Genomic DNA, 23,051 nt, shown 5'->3' on the forward strand with positions numbered 1-23,051 from the left:
TTGATCAAAATATCGAAGATTATAAGGCTCAATTTCGTCATTAATGTGTTATTCGTTTACCAAAACCGACTTGTTTCTTGTCCTACAAGTTGATATACTAACTATATAAACAAACCATCATTCCAAACCCTAGAGGTTACTGAAACATAGCATTCCCAGCTGTCACCATCACTATACCCTCGATTTCTCTCTCGTTGTTGTATATTTACTCGAAGACTTGAAGCTGCAGTTTGAGTTTGACGTTTATCTGACCTTTGACCTCGATTTTCCGTCAACTCAAGCGTTATCCAGGTAAGTTGTCAACTGATGAATTGTTTATTATGACTCACTTTTCAATAACCTTCAATCAATTTATGATATTGAGGGTATTGACGGGTCAATTTAATTCAAACCCGTTTAAGGGCAAAACGGTTAACAACTTTGACTAATCAATTTCTAACACTTCTGGTCGGAACTGACTTTCAGTCCAGAAAACTTTTATTTTTATATCGAGATTTTAAGGCTTCTAACCAAAATTTGAGTTCTGACTCGTTGTTCGGATTCTGGTTAGTACCAGCTCGCTTATTCATTAAATTTCTCATAACTGGAGTTCTAGACATCCGTTTGGATCGTTTACAGTGGCTATGTTCTCGGTTTTAATCATAGTTTATTATCTCTAAGTTTCAGGTCTGTTCGGTTTATCTCAGTCAGCACGTTAAAGGACGATTCGCTCGTTTAATCATGTTTTATTCTAATTTCTCGCACACTCGCCTAAGCAATAAGGTGAGATATCATTCCTCTTTTTATATTATTGTTTTCAAATGTTTTGGGGACATATGCGTATCTAATTCATATTTTATATTTATATTTTATATTTTATATATACACAAATTCGCAAACATAATTATTGTGTATATTTCAATTAAATGCTAATTGCTACTTGTTTAAGTGTTTATATTCTTTCACATTCGGGGAGGTTCATCAGAAGTCAGGCATGTCAGTATGATCATACACCGTCTTAGTAGCCATAGCCTGTGTTCGTGAGGCATGGTCAACCGAGAATCATATTATTTGTTCATGGTTTGATTGATTATTACTCACATTATTTTGTTTGCGCATTTATCATTTATTATATTACATATATATATATATATATATATTATTGTACATGAAAACTGGTGATCATCTCACTCAACATGTGTTGTTGACAAATCTCTTTGTTTTCTACGCATATGCAGGTTAACAGTTGATTTGAAGCTAAAGTGAAGAACGTATAGAAAGACCTTAGAAAATAAAATAAAGAATATTTGCTTTATTATTTAGTTTGGGATTATATTTTCATATTTTGAAACTTGTGCATTTTATTTGAATTTTGAAATAACTAAAGTAAATAGATATTGTCATATTTTATATTGTAAGATAGTACCTTGTGAGCTGTGAACAATCAGTTTGCGCCCCGACATTTCCGCCTTATGTTGGGGTGTGACATCTTATGCCATAGATCGGTCATATATCAGTATTCCTTAAGAAATGAACCGAGTCTCTAGAAATATTTGGACGTGCCATATCTAACTTCGAATTTCTTTTACCTCTTGCCACGATCAACGAACCATGAGTGAGTTTCCAAATTCCACCACCAAAGGTACCGTGGAAGCCATCGTCATCTAATGTGCTTACGGAGATCAAATTAAGTCTAATATCCAGAACATGTTTTACATTGTGTAAAACCAACTCCATCCCGGTATCAAACTTCAAGCAAACATCCTTAACACCAACGGTATTTGATAGCCCATTATTACCAATCTTAACATTCCTAAAATCATCAGGAGTATAAGATGAATAAAAATCTCTTTGTGATGTCACATGACAAGTAGCACCACTATAAACAACCCAACTTAAATCATCACGCGCAATATTCACCATATCATAATCACAACAAATATGCAACTCGTCGATGGAAGTGTTAGTTAAAGAAGTACCTTCATCACAGTCATCTTTCTTGTGGTTGTTCTTTTGATTGTTGTAATTAGCTTTCTTGTTCTCCTTTTTTAATTGTATGTAATATTTTATTGTGTGCCTTTTCTACCACAATGATGGCACTTAAAATCTGCAAACTTCCCTTTAGACTTACTCTGGTGCTCGCTCTATTACTCGGACCTCTACTATGGCTTTTCCATTTACTTTCGATAACTAAGGCATCTGAATGTGAAGAGGAACATTGTGATTTTATTCTCATCTCTTTATTTAAAATACTACCTTTAGCCAATTCCATAGTAATAAAACCGTTTGCTGCGAAGTTGGACAATGATGTCTAAAAAGTCTCCAAGCAGGTAAAGTACCAAGACGCCATAAACCTTGTATCTCGTCTTCAAACCTAATACCCATACCTGCAAGCTGATTAATAACACCCTGAAAACATTTAAATGATCAGCAACAAGAGTTCCATCATGGTTTTTCAAGTTTATCAACTGTTTAATCAAGAATAATTTATTGTTACCGGTCTTCTGAGCATACAACTCTTCAAGCTTCGTCCATAGAGTATGAGCATGAGTTTTCCAGGTAATATGGTTTAAAACATTATCATCAACCAACTGCTGAATATACCCACAAACTTTTCTATGCAAAATATTCTACTCTTCATCAGTTTTATCTTCAGGTTTATCGGTATTAAACGCAGACAAATAACAATCCTTCACATAAAGAAGGTCTTCCATCTTGACTTTCCAAACATGATAATTAAAACCATTCAAATTAACACTCCTACTTGTATTGGCTTCCATTGTTTAAACAAGTCTTAATCCAAGAACACACTTCCACTGTAGTGTCCGAGTAGATACTGTTATTTTCTCTCGAACCATAATAATATGATTTGACAAGAGCCGAAGCTCTGATACCAGTCTGTTGGAAAAACGATAACCTAGCAACAAACGGTAAACAAATAATGCGGAAATAATCTTTGTTTGACTAAAATTTTTCCCTACCAGAATGAACCTATGAGGATGGAAACAAATAGGGCATTTGAATTCAAGGGACACGAAAATTTTAGCTTGGAAAACCTCTTAAAACCGAGAGTAAAAATCCAAGAGACTACTAAGAGCCATTTCAAATCAACTATCACCCATAATAAAGCAATACAAATTCTTTTCTAGGTAAACTAGAGGCATACAACAATCATCATATACTTGGAACAAAAAATCTTCAAGTATATGAAATAAAATATGCAAGAGAAAACGAGTAATAGATATTACCAACGAGAAACTATCTGTCTCGAAACATCGTTTATCTTCACAAAACAACAAAATACTTGAAGCACTAAAAACTTCTCTTCGTCATTACTCTAGAACGGCTAAAGAGAATTACTCCAAAAAGTTGTATTCTTTCTTTCGAATGTATGCATTATGATTTACGACATAATAGAAATGAGCTCCTCTTATAAACCCTTTATATGTTTCTTTCTTGTTTAGAAAGTCTTGCAGCCCATATAAATTGCCTTGTAGTCACGGCGCCCATCGAACAACCAGTTTTTCGTTGGCTTTGTTTTGCATATTGTAACACAACTACATTTTTTTCCTTTCTTTTCCATTTATTACTTTAAATAAAAATAAAAATAAACCTATTTGGAATAAATATTTGTCGGACTTTCTCATGACAGAAAAAAAAAAAAACACAACATGAATGAATAAATCAAAGTTTAATGAAACCTATGAAAAACTCTATTACAATTATGAAGTTTTCTTGTAACAAGAAAGTAAACCGAAGAGAATAGACTGTGTTCGGTTGAACTAAAAAGACAAATAGAATTTGATAAACCAGGTAGACCGTTGAACAGGTACTGGCCATATCCTTTTCCTATAATGACATAACCCCAACACGGTCAGGTACAAGTAGCATTTAGAACATGAAAGGTAACGGTAAACTACTAATAACGTTGATCAAGTGTTATTAATTGTTTACTTTACCCGCCCATCCTAAGTACCCCTACCCCTAACCATATTAGCATCCCATCTGACATTTAAGAAAATATGCACATAATAGAACTCTAATGCTTATAAAAATGAATAACAAATATAAAATTTACCTCTTGGCGTGCGGCTACTCGCGGTTGGCATTTCTAGTCTTTCCTTTTACAGTTCGAGTCCAAGCATTCGAGAATGCTCGGATCCCTCGAACCATGGCTCTGATACCAACTTGTAAGACCCCGAATCCCAGGAATCCTACAATTGGTGATCACGTCCACAAATTCACAAAAATTTAAAACCAAACGATTTGTTTTATTCAAAATAAGTTCAGAGTAAATAACAGCGGAAAAGTTTAAGTATTTAAAAATCCCAAATATGGGTACAAGCGTCCAAAAATCAAATATAAATATAATATCCGTTTTATTGGAAATCCTCGACCAGAAATGCCTTCAACCTTCCGAGTAGTCCCCAGCACGTCCAAGCGGTAACCTCCAATCCTTAACCTGAAAATCAATCTAACATACACACAAAGTCAGCTAGAGCTGAGTGAGTTCAAGTTTTTCATAATCGACATTCATTAAACAATTTAAACTCCATGAGTATGAAATGTAGGGGAAAATCATGAGTAATTAGTTACATAATTTCCCTTGGTCAAAACATAAGTCCATAAAATCATAAATAGCTTTTCTTATTCAAATAATAAGTAAATAAAACATTAAACATCTTTTCACGTAGCATGGGACTCCTCACCCCGGGTCTTCCTCGAGTAATATATTTGACCCAGCCGCAGTTTAACAAAACCATTAAAATCATGTAACACGAGCCTCCTCACCCCGGGTCATCCCTAAGTAATATATTTGACTCGATTACAGTTTAAATAAAACAATTCACGCAACACGAGCCTCCTCACCCCGGGTCATCCCCAAGTAATATATTTGACTCGGTCATGGTTTAACATACCTAAACACGTGATACGGGCCTCCTAACCCTGGGTCTTCCCCAAGTAATATATTTGACCCGACCACGGTTTTCAGAACGGCGCGCCTCCTCACCCCGGGTCTTCCCCAAGTAATATATTTGACCCAGCCGTGTCATAAACATGCAACACGGGCCTCCTCACCCCGGGTCTTCCCCGAGTAATATATTTGACCCGGTCATAGTTTACCAACACATACACATTCACATACACACATACAAACATCTAATTCGAACATCCAACCAACAATATCACCACATACAATCCATAAATAATGGATAATCTAGGCATTCAATACTAAGTCTAATAGCAACCTCGAGGCTTAGAGCCCAAGTAATATGTATAACCTTAAGGGATATATGACCCTATAACGAGTCTAAAATATCCTAAGGCATAAAATATAATTTACACGTCTTCATAAAGGCACAACCACAAACAAGATCATACAATACCAACCCAATAGTTTAAATGAATAAAATCGGTTAAAATCATAATAAGGTGTGTATGCTAGCCCAAAACGTAAAAAGGTTAAAAAGGGGCATCATGAACTCACCTGAGACAGCCACACAAATACCAAAGGGTTTGAGAACCTCAAAGCCAATCCACAGTTTACAAGCTTGTCGGATTGTACACAAAGATTACTAACTAAACGTACCGACTCGTTTATCCTACGAGACGTTCTAACATGATTTGATTGACCTAAAGCCTTGACATTACCAAATTCAATTACATTAGCCCCCGAGGCCATGTATTTACCAAAATCACCATTAGTTAATCCCGGGGACAAAGGGTTCCCAATTTACCCCCGAAAGTTGTTGACTTTATCGAATACGCGCGTTAACGAGTTGTTTATGCACTTAGGTATCGACTCAGCCCCGTGTGGACCAAATTTAGTAAAATCACAGCCAACAAGTCACACGACGCTACACAAGTTGAATGGGTCGGTAATTCGCAAGCACGATGCACAAATTACCAATAAACGCGAATTTGCGCCGTACCGACCCGTTCAAGTAACCGACAACCAATTCACCCCAAATACTCAAAAAAATCAATTTTTCACAGCCAACATATCATGCTGAGTCTACAACATTCGAATTGGTTGTCAATTCCCTCAAACAACGCGTTAAACACAACAACTCACAAACTAGTCAACCGAATCCTAGTTTTCAAACTATTAACAATTGGCCGACCTAACCAATTCCAATGACCATGAAATTTTAGTATGTTGTAAGGTGACATACCTAGGAAATTTTTGGTGCAAAAACCTTAGCCGAAACAGCCCCGAAACTACCCAATTGGACAGCCACCCGACAAGCCTAAAAACAACTGAATTTCGACGAATAAACGCGCCATATGGATGAATTAAGGTGAAAAAGGGTTGTAGACATATAATACCGACCTGGAATTGAAGTTTGGATGGCCGGAAACGAGCTGGTCTTGCACGGAAATTGAGAACAGAGGGGGAGGGGGCGCCGATCGGGATTTAGGTTAGGGTTAGGATTATTTTTTTTTTGTATAACATTATAATAATAATACATCCTAGCCCCTCCGCTTTACTAATGGTTGAACTTGTAAGAAAAGTTAAGTAAAATACGTTTACGAGGGTGGCAAGGAGCTCTCGGAAGAATGCCGGGTCAAGCCCGAAATGTGTACACAACATTACAAGGTTAAACCTTTTTATCGGAAAATTACGGACGTTACATATATTGCTATACCTGGTATTTATAACACTGCCCTACACACACACAAGTCTCCGAGCCACGTAGCCCATACCGGATAAACTATATATGACCATTAGCCCTCGGCCACGTAGCCTTTGACTCTATAGGCCTAATGGTTATGTTTGGATCCAGACACATGTGTATTTGGTCTGAGTTGTTTTTATTCTCTACTTTGTATTACAATTTTTTAGAGATCACATAATCTCATGCAAATATTTGATTGACTTTATAAGATAAACAACCTATCTATCGTATAAAGTATAAATATGTTTGAATATTTGTAAAGGTTTAACGTATTCACCTGTACGGTCGGTGTGATTGTCGGATAAACCTTCATGATTGTAAATGATTGCCATCCTATAACAAATAGGTTTAAATGATCACCTTTGAGGGTGTGTTTTGTTTAGACTGCAGACCTTAAGTCTGGTTTTAACCTTGATTATCTTTACGAATGTTTTGAAATCATGATTGCATTTGTGTGACGTTTGATATGGCATGCTTTGGCCTAATAGAGTCTATCACGTTGGTAAACTTCTCCAGGTAAGTAAACGGGTCCCGCAGTTGATTGGGATTTGTACGAATTACTTACCTTAGGCAAGAAGAGTCTACTAATGATATCCCCCTTCCAATTACTACATGCCCGCCAAAATTTAGTTTTGTATGTCATTACTTCTTACTGAAGTAACGTTTATTGAAAAATGTTTGTGAATGTTTTGAAAATCATTTCAAGGTTAAAGGCCATAGCCTTGACTAAGTCTAAGCTATCTAAAATATAATTGAAATAACTTAAACTTAGATCCTATCTTAGTGAATGCTCGGGATACTAATTCTAAGGCAGAATGATTGTTAGATTGTCCGAACTTCGCTTCGAAACTCGCTTATCCTGATCAACGGAACGTCAGAGCTTCGATTCTTGCACGTTTTATGAGAAAACTAGACCTCGGAACTTCACGGCACTCGGGAACGTTCTCCATTAACTATGTGTTTGTGAATGTGATTGTGGGATGAATGAGCTTCAAACCCGTAGCCACCTTTTATAGGCAAAGTTTTGGACACCATCGCGTAGCGCGATGGGTCTTCCTCCAGGCCATCGCGTAGCGCGACGCTGCAACTAATGAGGTGCTGCCACGTGTTGACACGTGGCCCTGATTACTTAACCCGGTCATCGTGTAGCGCAATGCTCCCATGTCCTTGGACCATCGCGTAGCGCGGCGCCCCCTTTTTCATAACATCAGAGGAATTGCATCGCGTAGCGCGATGATCCCATTTGTCTCTGGAAAATCAAAATTTTCATTTTTGACCCTCTAAGTTTCAAAGTTGTCATTTTTAGCCCAAACTTGAATAGGGTATTCCCGAGGTGTTACAATGATAAACAGTAAGCAAATAATAAGCAACAAGTTATATGCATCAATGTGCCATGATAAGAATGCATATATGTATGATGATAGCAAACGTTTTTAGGTATTGTAAGCCCCTTTGATTCATATGACATATCACCCCTCAAGGTGCAAGAGAAAAAAATAGTAATAATATTAAAGGTTCTACAGTATGACTTTATTAAGTCAAAGAATTAATCGAAGATGCTACTCATGCTAGAAATGTTCTAACATTTAGCTTTATTAATAACAATGCTAGAAAGCAGATTTTCTTGCTTCAATAGTTTTATTTATCTCCATCCTCCATTCAACCACGAATAACATCATTGTTCCAAACACAGCCATGATCATACTCACACCAAACACCGTAATTAAAACCGCCACCCACTCATGCTTCCGACCGACCACTATATAAGATGCTGCCATAAAAGCCACTATAGTGCTCACAGAAGCTAACCAAATTAGCTTATTAGTAACCATAACCATAACCACACGTATATCGACTATCTCACTTCTAGCCCTCAACGTTGTATGAATCACCACTACTGCTAAAGCCATATAAAGCGTAATCGCATTGAAAATAAAGAAGATTTTGAATGAAGTCTTGTGAGCCACTGCTGCCATCCCATCATCTTTGTCCCCACCCAGAACAGTGAAAATAGCAGCAAAGGCGATCGCTGCGAAAAGCACTACCACGGTGACGGAGTTGGAGTCATTGGTTGCTTTGTGGTGGAGTTTTCTGATATCATTTTTTATCTGGGTCACAGTGTGAATCAACTCGTCTCGTGGTTGGTTTAATTTGTTGGCTCACCAGGCAAGCTTGTATGTCTGCTGACTCTTTTGATAAACGAAGCCCTTTGGCTATGTCAAGTGCGGTTTCATGGTCTCTGGTTATTGCATTGACATTGGTGTCTGGGAGGTTAAGCAGCTCCTTTACAATCTGTAACATAGTACGAATATAAGGTTCGGGTCAAAATGGATCATCTCATAAATTGGGTCAAGCTAGTCAGAAGTGGGTTAAGATTATCCCATTTCTACAAATGTACAAATGATTTGAACTGCAATTAATTTATTGTATTAAATTTACAATATATCCCTCAAGGATTATTAAGAGGCTACCTCTTAATGGTTCATACTTTAGAGAATAAGATAATATTTGAAATTTCAAAGTGAATATTATTGATAATGAGGTTACAATATATAATACAACCATACACTAAAATCAAGGAGATGATTTTATACTATCAATGATACATTAATTTTAGACTAATGCCTAATATAAAGACATGATTTGCTGCATGAATCTTGGCCGGATATTAATTCAAAATATTTGAATTAATATGTTTATATCTTCAAAATATTTGAATTAATATGTTTATATCTTAAGTATTAATAGGCCCCCGCAAGATGGACGGTCTCGGAGTTAGTCCAATCTTGGTCATTAAAAGATGAAATCGTGAACGTGGAGTAGGCTTTGTAAGAGCATCGGCTAACTGATCGTTCCCGGAAATGTGTATAACCCGAATAGATTGTTCATACACTTTTTCGCATACGAAGTTGAAATCAAGTGCAAGGTGCTTCATACGGGAGGAAAAATGGGATTGGTAGAATATTGTGTGGCACTTAGATTATCACAAAAAATGGTTGGGGTGATTGTAGACTTGAATCCAAGCTCATGTAAGAGAGATTTTAACCATACAACTTCTGTAGTTGTAGATGCAACAGCCCGAAATTCGGCTTCAGTTGAGGAGCGAGCTATGGTGGGTTGTCTTTTGGAGCTCCATGCGATTGGATTAGACCCTAGGTAGACAATATAACCTGTTGTGCTACGACAGTTATCTTTGTCTCTTGCCCAATCTGCATCTGTAAAAGCATGAAGTTGTAACGGTGATTTGTAACGAAGTAGGATACATTTGTTTATCGACCCGTGAAGATAACGTAGTAGACGTTTAAGGGCATTCCAATGAGTAGTGGTGGGAGCATGCATAAACTGTGATAGCTTGTTAACTGTGAATGCCACGTCAGGCTGTGTAAGAGAGAGATACTGTAGAGCACCAACCAAGGCTCTATATTCTTTGGGTGACGGAATAGGTGTTCCACTATGGAGTGTGAGGCTCAGAGCAAGTAATTGGTGTTGTCATCGGCTTGCATTCACTCATATTGGCTCGTTGAAGAATGTCATGGATATATTTGGTTTGGGAGAGTAAGATTCCATGAGAATGTGGGAGAACTTCAACACCAAGAAAGTAGGATAGGGTGCCGAGATCCTTAAGAGAGAATTTGGTGGCAAGGGAAGAAATGAACGAATTAATGTGTTGGGGATTTGGTCCGGTAATGATGATATCATCAACATAGACCAAGATGTAGATGGGAGAGGAACCGGAACTTCGCATGAACAAGGAAGGATCCGAGATGGCAGGTTTGAAACCTTTGCGATTGAGGTGAGTTTTTAGTTCTTCATACCAAGCACGTGAAGCTTGTCGAAGTCCATATATAGCTTTATTTAGCTTACATATATGTGTTGGAAAAAATGGGTTTATGAAACCAGGTGGTTGAGCCATGTATACGTTTTCGGACAATGTGCCTTGTAGGAAGGCATTATTTATGTCTAGTTGACGAAGCGTCCAATTTTGCGATATGGCTAAGGAAAGAATAAGACGAAGATTTGCGGGTTTGACGACTGGGCTAAATGTTTCGGCATAATCAATTCTCGGGCGTTGGTGAAAACCTTTTGCTACAAGGCAAGCCTTAAGACGGTCAACGGAGCCGTCAGGTTTATACTTGGTGCGGAAGACCCATTTAGAACCAACAAGATTTGAATCATGGTTGGAGGGAACAAGAGTCCAAGTATTATTTTTCATTAAAGCCTCATATTCTTCCGTCATAGAATTTCTCCAAAGAGGATGTTTTAAAGCTTAGGTAATGGTTGAAGGTTCGGTAATTGGACCGTTGATGGCGCTATATAATTGAAAGTTAGGATTATGATAACGTGGGTTGGGTTTGCGGATACGGGTTTGAGGTAGTTGGGTGGTGTTTGAATTTTGTGGTTCTGTAACAGGGACATGGGGTATAGGGGGTTGTGTTTGAGTATTTGTGTCAGTAGGTGTAACAGAAGTGTCAGAATCGGTTGGAATGTTTTAGATTTGTGTGGGCTGGAAGAAGTTGTTGGGCCAGATAGTAAACTAGATGAATTTTGGGTGTTATGGTTGAGTGGGCTGGGATTAAAGTCTGATCCTAAAAGAGTTGTGTGTGTTTCTATATTTGGGCTTGATGGACTAGAAATGTCCACGGAGGCGAGGAATCCGTAGATGGATTGTTTAGACTAGATGGGTTGGATTCTTGAATTTGGCTTATTTGGTTAGAAGCACTTTCTGTGATAGATGCAATAATAGGAATTGTAATTGGAAGCCACTCTATGGCATTTGGTGGGGAAACTTGAGTGTTGGTAATCTCTTCATATGAAAATTGGTTTTCATTGAATTGAACAAGTCTAGAAGTGTGAATTCTATTTGAGATGGGATCAATTGCATAGTAAGCACTTTGAGAAGAGGAATATCCTACGAATATGCACGGTTTGGATTTAGGATATAGTTTATGTGGGGAGTATGGTCATAACCAAGGGAAGCAAAAGCAACCAAAGCTTCGTAATTTTTCGTAATTCGGTTGTTTATTGAATAGTTTATTGAAAGGGGAAGTATTTTGTAAAGTGGGTGTGGGTAGTCTACTGATGAGGTAAGCAGCTGTAGTTAAGGCAAAAGGCCAATAGGTGGTGGGCATTTTTGCATGGGTAAGTAAAGATAAGCCAGTTTCAACTAGGTGACGGTGTCTACGTTCGGCATAACCATTGTGTTCGGGAGTATGAGGTGGTGAGGTAAGATGAGATATGCCTCGAGATTGAAGGTGAGAAGAGAGTTTTATATCTTCACCACCATTGTCGGAGAACAATTGTTTTATAGTTATTTGAAAAAAGTTCTCAACTAAAGTTTGAAAACGAATGAAGGTAGATAAAGAATCAGATTTATTTTTAAGTGGGTATAGCCATGTATATTTGGTAAAATGGTCTACAAAAATAATGTAATACTTGTAACCATCAATGGAGGTGATTGGCGATGACCATACATCCGAAAAGATTAATTGTAACAGTGCATTTGAATGTAAAGTAGATTTATGAAATGATAATTTATGACTCTTGTTAATATGACAAGAGTTGCAATCATTGTTAGAATGAGAAATGAAATCAACAAAGGAAGATAAATATTTTAGTATCTTAGTATTTGGGTGTCCCAACCTATGATGCCAAAACTTTGAAGTAGCCTTGTGAATTGTGAAAGTAGACGGAGGATGGTGGGAAGTAGAACGAAGTTCATAAATTCCACGGGTAGCTTTTCCTTCAAGGAGTAGGAAATTCGAACTTGGATCCTTGATAAAAAAAGTATAATGAAAAAATTGAACTAGAACATTATTGTCACAAGATAGAGGAGAAATGGAAATAATATTTCTAGAGATGGAAGGAACGCAGAGAACATTTTTTAGTATGAGAGTAGTGTTTTGTGTATGTATAAGAAGTGAACCAATATGAGTGATTTGTAAGGCCCCGAACCCCGGGATCCTCACAGTTGGTAATCATTTAAAACACTCGTAAAAATAATTAAACTTGAAAACAATTCTTTTCATTAAAATAAGCATCACAGAGTATAATTCGGCGCAAAACGTAAATAAGTAAATGAGTTCCCAAAACCTGGGAATTTTGCCCAAAATCAACATAATTATCTTTAAATAAAAACTTTTAAAAATAAATGTTTAATAATAAAATCTTCATTCCCCGTATGCCCTTCACCGTCCAAGTAGCTTCGTGCACGTCCAAGCGATAAGGCATCCTCTTCCTAACCTGAAACTCAAACTAACATGCACACAAAGTCAGCTTAAGCTGAGTGAGTTCAAGTTTTAAATAAGTAACAAAAGTCTTAAATAATCATTCCAACGGTTTTAAAACGGTAAACGGAAATATATCGGTTAGGTCACCACATTCGATAAATAGTCATTCTTACGTATGAGCATCTCTATACGTGCATTCCTATATATATCAATATATATATGTTATATATATATAACATTCAATAATAACATTCAGGGCCGAGAAAACGTACAACCCAAACACGTAACATTCAGCGCATGCAAACACAAAGCAGGCATACGCAACATTCAGAAGTCGAGACAACTACAAACATTCAGGGTCGAGCAAACGTACAACCCAAACACGTAACATTCGGCGCATGCAACACAAGGTAGGCATACACAACATTCAGTAGTCGAGACGACTATAAACATTCAGGGTCGAGCAAACGTACAACCCAAACACGTAACATTCGGCGCATGCAACACAAGGTAGGCATACGCAACATTCAGTAGTCGAGACGACTACAACATTCGCCAAATATTGGCCATTCTAAATATATATAAATATATATATACATACACATTCTATAACATTCCAAGGCCTACCAATACTAGCAAGCCTATGTAAAACCATTCAAAACATTTCATCAAGGAAGAAAAACACTTAGGTGTAAATGCTAGCCCAAAACTTAAAAAGAGTTAAACGGGGCATCAAGAACTCACATGAAATCAATCGAACACCTGCAACGAGCTAGGAAATCCCTAAGTGCACAATCACAAGCAAGGGCCTGTAAAGTATACACAACGTGTTACTAAACTAGACCGTAAGAACACTCTTGCCTAATGGGCCGTTCAAGCCCAACACTTGGCCCAAGGCCCAACAACTTGGCCCAAGGCCCAACAACCTTATCTCAGCCCCTAAAATCTTTCAACTAACCAAATCCACCGGTTAAGCCTAAAACGAACTTATCGATTAATAACGAGTAAAACGTGTAGATTTTAGCATGCGAAGATGCATTTAGTTACATAGGGTAACCTTTGAAATAAATTATTAAAATTTTACAAGACTTTGATAAATGTCTTAGGTTTATAAAAATATTTTTATTATATTTTTCTATTGGACACAAAAATTATAAAAATTCATCCAACACAGCAAGGTACGTGCAACTATTTCAGTGCGCAACAAGATGGTTTTATTTTTATAAAATTCATTACCGAACCAAATTAAACGATTCCAATTGGGTTTGGTTCCTAACTAAAAATACTAACTTCCAGAAGTGGAACCAACCCATTTGGACCTGTCGAAAAAAGGTTATGACGTCGGGAAGACAGACCAGAATCCGTCATCCCGCATCAGCTTTGACACTCGATTTTATAAATTCATAAAAACCATTCAAATCTCGTCCAAAAATTACGTATTATACCTTTCTGGAAACTAGACTCAAAGTAGAACATTATGGAATCAAGAATCGATAAAAAACAATGGATTATCATCGCGTTACAGACCCTACAATAAACGTATACGAATCTGTCAGCAAACTGTTATCATCAAAACTCAACCTTAACGACCAATAAGCGCGTTAATATGATCACTTAAGGTGTAAAAGACATGGGGAATCATAAAACCGACCTTGAATTGAAGTTTCACGGCCGAAACTTGGCTGGGCAGAAGAAAAACGAGCAGGGGGGGTCTTAGCTGCGACCGGCTGCTGAAATAGGGTTTTGGGTTTTTTTATTTAGTGTTATATTATAAAACATTTTCATTCTAGCCCCCGGAATTTAATAATGATGCAACTTGGAAGAAATGTTAAGCGATTAGACGTACCGGGATGACGTAAAGGCTTCCGAGAAACGTTGGATAAATCTCGAGAATTATACATACTCTACAAGCTTTAATTCCTGAAACCGGAATTGACGGGCGTTACATGATTTTAAGAGACGAACCATCACCAATGATGAGCTCCTCGGTTCCATCGTACGGTGCGTGGTTGGCCAATGCATTTAAGTCATTAGTTACGTTATGGGTGGCTCCACTATCCATTAACCATTTTGTTGTAGAGTTATTTTGCATAACCATCATATTTGCTTGCGGTGGAGTTTTTGTTGTAGGATTGTGGTTGAAGGGAGGTACGGTAACATGTGTTACTAATTTCCTGAAAGTAGGGAAAGTAGTGAGGGTATGGCCTATGGTGTGACACCATTGACATTTGCCAAGAAAGGGGCGAGTAACGTTATACGATGGATTTGTGCTTGGTGAGGTTTCGTTTGTGTTAGCCATATTGGATTTAAAATGGTGAAAGAAAAAGAAACAAGATAATTGGGAAGGAAGAGAGGTGTGGTAGTGGCTGTATGTGAAAAGCTTAAAGGGGTGGTCAACGTAAAAGAGTTATAGTGGCAGGTGAGGGGGGAAAAATAGGTATTGGCGATGAGTTTGTGAATTCCTTGGCTGTGATACCATTTAGAGAATAAGATAATATTTGAAATTTCAAAGTGAATATTATTGATAATGAGGTTACAATATATAATACAATATATAATACAATAATGAGGTTACAATATATAATACAACCATAGACTAAAATCAAGGAGATGATTTTATACTATTAATGATACATTAATTTTAGACTAATGCCTAATATAAAGACATGATTTGCTGCATGAATCTTGGCCGGATATTAATTCAAAATATTTGAATTAATATGTTTATATCTTCAAAATATTGGAATTAATATGTTTATATCTTAAGTATTAATACATACTTCATAGCTTGTTAACCATTTAGATTTAGGGGCTGTTTGGTAGCCTCTTAATGGTTATTAAGAGGCCACCTCTTAATAGCTCATAATCTCTTAATGGTTAAGAGATAACCTTAAGTCTGAATGGTTAAGAAACTACCTCTTAATGGTTACCTCTTAACTATTCAGGCTTAAAGCTACCTCTTAAACATTAAGAGGTTATGAGCCATTAAGAGGTAGCCTCTTAATGACCATTAAGAGGCTACCTTATATTTTAATCATTAAGAGGTTATGAGCCATTAAGAGGTAGTCTCTTTGTATGTAACTCTTTTCTTCCTCAACCACCTTTTGAAAGATGACCCACTCTCAATTTCGATTTTTTTCTCTTATACTTTTTTTTTTGGATATGATGTTCTATAAAATATGTAACATGCAATTTCAATTCAAGTTTCAAGGCTCTCAATTTTTCTAAATTTTGATGTAAATTTTATTCAAAAATGAAGTTATTGCCTATAATAATAAACAAGTCAATGAAGCACAAACATTGAAGCCCTCGAGGTTGCTTCATGGTTTAGAATTTCTTTACTTTTTTTGTGTCTCTTAAAAATTTTTAAATATGATTTTATAAATTTCTAATTCGCCATTTTAACATGCTTATTTTTGTCAACATTTCGTTGTGATTTTTCTTCACGTTTTAATTTTTCATATAAAATTCGAATATTATCAACGTCTCAAATGCAACATGCAGATTATGTATGTTAGATTTATTTGATTTCAAAATGTACCTTTACTCTCTTCTTTTTTGTGGCAACATGCAAAGCAGTAAAGCCAGAGTTATCAGACAACATTACAATAGCAGCATCAGCCTCCAGCAGCAACTTAACCACATCACTGCTAGCCCCTTTTACAGCCATGTGTAATGCAGTTTGACCCTTTTTGTCACTCCTCCTAGCCAGGTGTGGGTCCCTTTCAAGCAACCTTTTCACAATCTCAACATGCCCTGATCTTGCAGCTAGATGCAATGCATTTTTACCGTTGAATCCGGGAGTATCTAGTAAGCTTGGATCCTTTGAAAGTAGCTCTTGAACAACTTTAGTGTGTCCTTTTGAAGCTGCAGTAATAAGTGGAGTTGCATTGCCTTTTGATCTAGTTTAGCAAAGTGATACATCATGGTCAAGTAGTAGTTTCACTATAGCTGCAGTAGGAATCAAAAAAAGATGTTGGTAGACTAACTCATAGTGCTATAAACAAATCTATTATAGAAACCAACAAAAGATATTTACCATGGTGTCCTTGACTAGCAGCTATATGCAAAGTATCAAACTCCAAATGGCTTTTTCTTGTAAGTGTTTCTTTATCTGAGTACTTCAAAAGTTGTTTCACAACCTCAAGATGTCCCTTTTCAGCAGCTATATGTTGGTAATCAGAGATGCATAAATTGAAAAAACAAAAGATAGAAAGAACAAAAGTGTGATAACAAACTTCTGATGTTATTACTTGCAGAAAGGAAAAGCAAATTTGAAAGTACATCTAGACATTGAATCTACCATGCTATTTATAATTAAGAAAACAAGTAACAAAAGAAAGCGAAACATCTTCACATTTATTTATTTCTTGACCTTTCTTTTACCCAATCTTATGACATTACCAGTTCTTTAACTGCCCAAGTCAGCATTAAGTCACACTCTCCCCCTTAATGTTGACCTGGATCTCCAAGAACTTCAAGACCCATCAGTGCTCTCATCTCCATGAACTTGACTCGAGGTAGTGCCTTTGTTAATGTATCAGCATTTTGAAGTTCACCGCTAACATGTTGCACTTGAATTTGTCCCCGTTCGATACACTCTCGAATAAAATGATACTTTGTATCTATATGTTTGCTACGACCGTGGAACACGGATTTTTCATTAGTGCGATAGCCGACTCGTTATCAACCAGTAACTTCACCCGTTAGGGTTCTTCTGTTAAATCACTTAACAAACTTCTCAGCCACAACGCCTGACAAGCGGCTGATGTAGCAGCCATGAACTCCGCTTCACACGAGCTCAACGCGACACTCCTTTGCTTCTGCGAGGCCCATGTAACCAAACTATTTGAATAATAAAACACCATACCTGAAGTTCCTCTCCTATCTTCCACATCCAAACCATAGCTGCTATCATTATACCCCAATAGTTTACCATCACCTCCTCTTCTGTACTTTAAACCAAATCCAATCGTACCCTTCAAGTACCTTCAAACCTGCTTTAGTGCTTGGAGATGACAAACCTTTGGTTTTTCCATAAATCTACTCAAAACACATCAGTCAAGTACCCTAAATCAGGCCTAATGTGGAGCAAATAACGGAGGCTACCGATCAGACGACGATACATAGTTTCGTCCACACATTCACCATTTTCATCTTTAGTTAACTGTAGCTTCGGATCCATTGGCCAGTTTGAGGGATTACAATTCTCCAACCCAGCTAACTTTAGAATTTTCCTATCATACCCGGACTGATTTAGACTTATTCCATCTTTATTTTGTTTCACCTCAATCCCAAGATAGTAAGACAACAGGCCTAAATCACTCATGTCGAATACTTTCATCATTTTTCTTTTAAACCTTTTAACCTCTTGTTCACTTGTCCCGGTCACGATGAAGCCGTCGACATAGACCCCTACAATAAGAAGAGAGTTCGAACACTTATTTTTGTACACAGCTTGTTCTTGAGCGCATCGAGTGAAACCGAGATCTTTGAGTGATTTGTCAAGACGAGCATTCCAAGCCCTCGGAGCTTGTCTCAACCCATAAAGTGCTTTCTTGAGCCTGTATACCTTATTTTCCTTTCCCTTCATGATAAAATCTTCAGGTTGCGAGACGTACACTTCTTCTAGTAAATCTCCATTAAGAAATGCGGATTTAACATCAAGATGATGCACAATCCACCCTTCTTTAGCTGCCATCGACAATATGAGCCAGATTGTTTCTAACGTGGCCACAGGAGCAAAAATCTCTTCGAAATCAATTCCTTTTCTTTGGACATACCCTTTCGCGACTAATCGCGCCTTGCACTATGTTATCTGACCATCAGCATCTTTTTTTAATTTGTAGACCCATTTCAGACCGATAGGCTTGTGACCTGCTGGTAAATCAACTAAGGTCCAAGTATAGTTCTTCTTAATTGATTCCAATTCGCCTCCATTGCTCGTTGCCAATCAACATACTGCACGACTTCATTAAATGTTGTGGGCTCATCATCTGCCAACAATAATTCTTGGTCATAAAGGTCTCGTACTTCCTCATTAGTCATCTGTGTGGTCCTCTCGTAAATACCCTGAACTGATCTAAACCCTTGTAAAGGTGTGTGATCGAGAACACTAGGTGATTGCTGGATGTTTCTACTTTGGGTTGAACTCGACACCGGAGTAATCGGGGTCTGTTGTTCATTTGAGGTTCCTCCACCATCATGATCAGATAGAAATGGGGATGAATTAGGGTTAACTGGTGTCACAGGTGTTGAACTTTGACTCTCTTCATTATTGAATGAGTTGGTTTCAGTGGTTCCCTCCTCTTCATATCCTGGAACGTTTATACAACCCACCTTGGGTATGGGCTGCACTTTATCAACATTACTCCATTCCCATCTCCTCTTTTCTTCAAAAATAACATCTCGACCCACTACAATCCTTTTTGTATTTGGATTTATAGCCGATACACTTTACTACCCTCTTCGATTCCCAAGTTTATCATTGCAACACTTCTGTCGCCCAATTTTGTCACTTGGTTCCCAATCATCTTCACGTATGCGACACAACCAAAAACTCTAAGGTGTTTGAGTGTTGGTTTTCTTCCTTTAAACTTCTCATACGGTGTCATGTTTTTTACTCTTCTTGTTGGAACCCGGTTGAGAACATACACAGCATGTCGAACAGCCTCGCCCCACAAAGTTTCTGGCACACACATCGTCTTTAGCATAGCTCTAGTTGCTTCAATAACTGTACGATTACGCCGCTCTACTACTCCATTTTGTTGCGGAGTGTGAGGAGCCGTTAGTTGTCTTCTAATTCCTTCCTGTTCACAAAACTCTTTAAACAAATTAGAATTAAACTCGCCACCGCGGTCTGATCAAAACATTTTGATCTTGTGAGAACTTTCTTTCTCTACCAGCATCTTAAATTTCTTGAATATAGACAATGCTTCATCTTTGTTTTTAATCAAGTATACCCACATAAACTGGGAATAATCATCAACAAGCAAGAAAAAGTACCGGTTTCCGCCTTCTGTTTGTGGCGTTATCGGACCACAGAGATAACCATAGATAAGTTCTAATGGGTGATTAGCCTGCCAAAGTGATTCTTGTGGAAAGGGTTGTCTTGCCTGCTTAGCCATTACACACCTTTCACAAACTTGATTTGGGTGTTTAATTATTGGTATGCCATCAACCAGTTTCTTTTTTCCCATTGTTTCTAAAGCATGAAAGTTTACATGCCCCAATCTTTCATGCCACAACCAAGCCTCGTCATCCAAACTTGCATGTAAACAAACAAGCTTAGTAGCTTTGAGGAAAATTTTGTACAACCTGTTGACCGACCGTTGCACCTTCATGATCAACCGCCCTGGTTCGTCATGTACAGTTAGGTGTTCACCCCGCATTCTCACATCATATCCCTCCTCGGTCAACTGTCCCAAGCTTATAATATTGCTATGCAAAACAGGAATGAAATACACACCTGTGATGACACGTTGTTAGCCATTCTTGCACTCAAATAGAATTGTTCCTTTACCTTTGATCTGAACTTTCGACCCATCTCCAAAACGTACCGATCCCATTATCTTCTCATCCAAAACAGAAAACAATTCCTTCCTTCCCGTCATGTGGTTGCTTACCCCATTATCGAGGTACCACGTGCCGCGGTCCTCACCAACCCGTCCTTTTTCTTGGTTTGGAACCACTTTGTCTTCATTTAATAACACCATAGTGGGCATTTCTTCTCCATATATGCTTAACATCACTGCACCCTCTTCTTCTTGTGCATCAGTTAAGTTTGCTTCTTCCCTTCTTTCTTTTGTTTCTTTGCAATCTGATGCATAGTGACCATATTTTTCACATTTAAAGCATTTAATGTATTTCTTATCTTTGTTTCTTGAGTTGTTTCTCTGATCATTTTGCCAAGCATATCCGCCACGATTACCCCTGCCATGGTTGCTACCTCGCCCTTTTGAACCACCTCGACCACCCCGGTCGCTTTTCCCTCGAGTACCAGAAAATTGAGTCCTCCCCGGACCCTTTGAACTCAAGTAGTTTTCTGCCTTCATGAACAGCAAACACTATCACTACTTTGATTACTTTGGCGAAGCCTTAACCTATCTTCATACGCCTTCAACCGACCGATGGCCTCTTCGAATGGCATATCGTCAACATCCGTTGTTTGTTCTATCGATGCCACCAACTGAATGTATTTTTCAGGAACCGAATCTAACAATTTTCTTACCAAAACCTCGTCCTCGAGAGTAGCCCCAAGGCTACTATATTTTGAGATCATCCCACTTAGTTTTCCAGCAAATTCATCAACCGACTCACCGTCCTTCATCTTCAAGGCTTCAAACTCACTATTGAGTGTTTGTAGGCGTGCTTTCTGTACACGTTCAGCGCCTACATACCTTGTTTTCAATGACTCCCAGATCTCCTTCGCCGTCCTTTTCTTTGCCACCTGCAATAGGACGTCTTCTGGGATTGCTTGAAATATAAATGCACGTGTAGTCTTGTTCATCTTTTCGTCAAGAACTGCATTAAGCGGTGGTTCAACAGAGTCCCACAACCCTTGTGTCCTTGAGCCTAAAATAAAAAGTTTATAAAAGGATCTATAGATTTGAGGGTATGCCTATACCCCCATCGCTCGACACTTAGGTAGCGTTTGGTAAGCAGGAATGGAGTTTGGAATGGAATGACTCATTATGAGGGAATGGAGAAAAGTGTGTTCGGTTGATCAAAGGAATGGAATGACCCATTACCTAGTCCATTCCATTCCCTCTAAAACACTACAATTTCATTCCATCCATACCCCATGTTTTTTTTTCATTCCATTCCCTCTTTCACCTTACATCGACAACATTACCCTCCCACCACCGCCACCTACCACCATCAACACCCACCACCAACCACCACCGCATGCTGTCACCAACCACCACCATCACCGTCCATCGCCGCCGTTACCACCGCCACCACCCACCACCATCAACCATCGTCCCAACCCTCACCACCACTGCATCACCGCCACTACCATCACGCCTGCCACCTCCACCATCACCGCCACTACCACCACCCGCCTCCAACCACCATTATCTCCCATCGCCCACCACCGCTCGCCACCGCCAACCACCATCACCACTCACCAATGCCACGACCACCACCTACCTCCCACCACCATCGCCACTGATTACCATCTTAATTTTATTGTTTTCCTACCTATCAAACAAAGCAAAATAATGATTGATTTCATTTCCATGTGGTAACCAAACATCTCATTGGAATGGTAATAACTCATTCTATTCCTTTGTTCATTCCATTACCACGTTCATTCCATTCTTTCGTCCATTCCATTAACTCATACCAAACAGACCCTTAATCCACCCCAGCATAGTACTATTTTAAAGGAGTAATTAAAAGTTTCATTTATTAAACATAATACTTGGTACCATACGACCACGTCCCATGCCAAAGTACACTCAACATATCATATGTGCATTTACAGTTTTATTACTCGACAGCTGAAATCCAGAAAAAAAATCATTTTTTTTTAATTTATTAAACTAGTTAATACCTTTAAATAATAATAAAATTTGAATATCTCAAATATAATTTCTTTTAAAAAATATTAACATTTTTAAAGATTTCTAAGTCAATTAAGATAAAAAAACATTCACTTGTTCAAAATCATATTTTGCGGCACTGTTTTTATTTTCTTTCCTTTTTGATTATTTAATAATTACGGGTATAAGAACATTTTGTGGAGAGTCTAAAAGCATTTCATACATGCCCATTCAACCGATAAACCATTATCACTTTTCATCTTTACTTTTTATAATCAATTCATTTATTTCTTAATTTTGTATAATTTAATATAATAAAATATATTTAAAAACTAATAAAATATTTTTAAAGGATTAAACTATTTTTTATTTCCATATTTTTCTCAAATTTTGTCACACCGGTTTATAATGGTATTTAAGAATTTTGAGATACATTCGACTTGTGTACACTAGTTATTGCAATCTTTTCCCGCTATAACTCACACCAAGGGTATGCATCATAAAGATATATTTGGACATGATAAGAAAAAAGGTATTATAACAAACCATAAAAAGAAATAAAATAATTAAAGGAAGAAATAAAGAAATAAGAAGAAAAAGAGAAGAAAGGAAGAATG

At 37.7% G+C, this 23,051-nt stretch overlaps 1 pseudogene; it reads right to left on the reverse strand.

Annotated features, from left to right (window-relative positions):
- Positions 1-8,266: 8,266 nt before the first annotated feature.
- On the reverse strand, positions 8,267-18,587 carry LOC143545613 (ankyrin repeat-containing protein ITN1-like; annotated as a pseudogene).
- Between the last annotated feature and the right edge of the window lie 4,464 nt (positions 18,588-23,051).

Source organism: Bidens hawaiensis, unplaced genomic scaffold (genome assembly GCF_021521415.1).
Source record: "Bidens hawaiensis isolate Kalapana, Puna unplaced genomic scaffold, B.hawaiensis_p1.1 tig00013987_1, whole genome shotgun sequence".
In the NCBI taxonomy this organism is placed as follows: Eukaryota; Viridiplantae; Streptophyta; class Magnoliopsida; order Asterales; family Asteraceae; genus Bidens; species Bidens hawaiensis.